The 979-nt window shown below is 30.6% G+C and overlaps 1 protein-coding gene across 1 annotated transcript in view; it reads left to right on the top strand.

Annotated features, from left to right (window-relative positions):
• COG6 (component of oligomeric golgi complex 6) overlaps positions 1–979 on the top strand; it is a 105447-nt gene that overhangs the window by 28796 nt on the left and 75672 nt on the right. The window lies entirely within an intron of this gene.

Below are 979 nucleotides of genomic sequence, written 5' to 3'. Positions count from 1 at the left end.
AATAATAGTGCCTATTTTACAGAATTGTTGTGAATATTAAGTTTGTTCACATAAGGTGCTTCGTATAATGCTTGGCGCATCACTAAATTTTAGGTATTATTTTGATTTTGAGAGGAAGTGACTAAAAAGCTCTCAGCTAAGGAGGGGTGTATTTAAGGCCTACCTGGCAACCAGCAGAAAAGCTTGAAAGACAAAGAATGGAGCCATAATAGAGAAGCAAAGCACATGCCAGGGAACAGGGGCAATAATGGCAATTTGGGAAATTTTAAGAGGTGTTTGGAAGTTGAACGGGGAAGTAAGTTTTTAAGGCCAGATGACTGAGATAAGATAAATGCTAAAAAAGAGAAAATTGGCTTTTCCTTAAGTAATTAAATATTTTTTCAAAGCGATAGTTTCCTTAAATTTAGGAAAAACTTATCGTGTTAACCACCAGATGGCACTGTATGAACTTTATAAGTAATGTATTAATATAAAAGCTTCACTATTCATTATTGTGTCTCAAATGTGTAGGTAGCATGTGTAAGAACAATGTTAATTATTGGAGGCCCTGGGGAAAGTTACCATACTCAGTGTTTTTTAGGTAGGATAGAACTGGAATGTTAATGCCTTATTTACTTATAGTAAGTCAAGTATAGAAACTTCTTTAAAAATGATTTATTATAAATGAAGTGAAAAACGTTTAATGATTTCTTTCCTTTGGTAAACCTTCAGAATATAAGTTATTTAAGAATGTAATAATAGGCATATTGCTGATTTTTCTTCATTCTTTATATATTTGTTGTATTCTAAAGAGGAACTTCTGTACTATTCTTTTATCTTTTAACTTGTTTTTTGATCAGAATTTTTCTTCTTTTAATTTACTTTTTGATCAGAATTTTTCCCTTTTTTAAACTATAGCTAAACATGATTTTAAAAACGGAGCTTTTAACTCCATCTTTTAAATGGAGCTTCTGTACTTCTTTTATCTTTTAACTTGTTT

This window comes from Propithecus coquereli, unplaced genomic scaffold (genome assembly GCF_000956105.1).
Source record: "Propithecus coquereli isolate 6110/MARCELLA unplaced genomic scaffold, Pcoq_1.0 Scaffold201, whole genome shotgun sequence".
In the NCBI taxonomy this organism is placed as follows: domain Eukaryota; kingdom Metazoa; phylum Chordata; class Mammalia; order Primates; family Indriidae; genus Propithecus; species Propithecus coquereli.
This window is presented reverse-complemented; position numbering and strand designations above follow the sequence as displayed.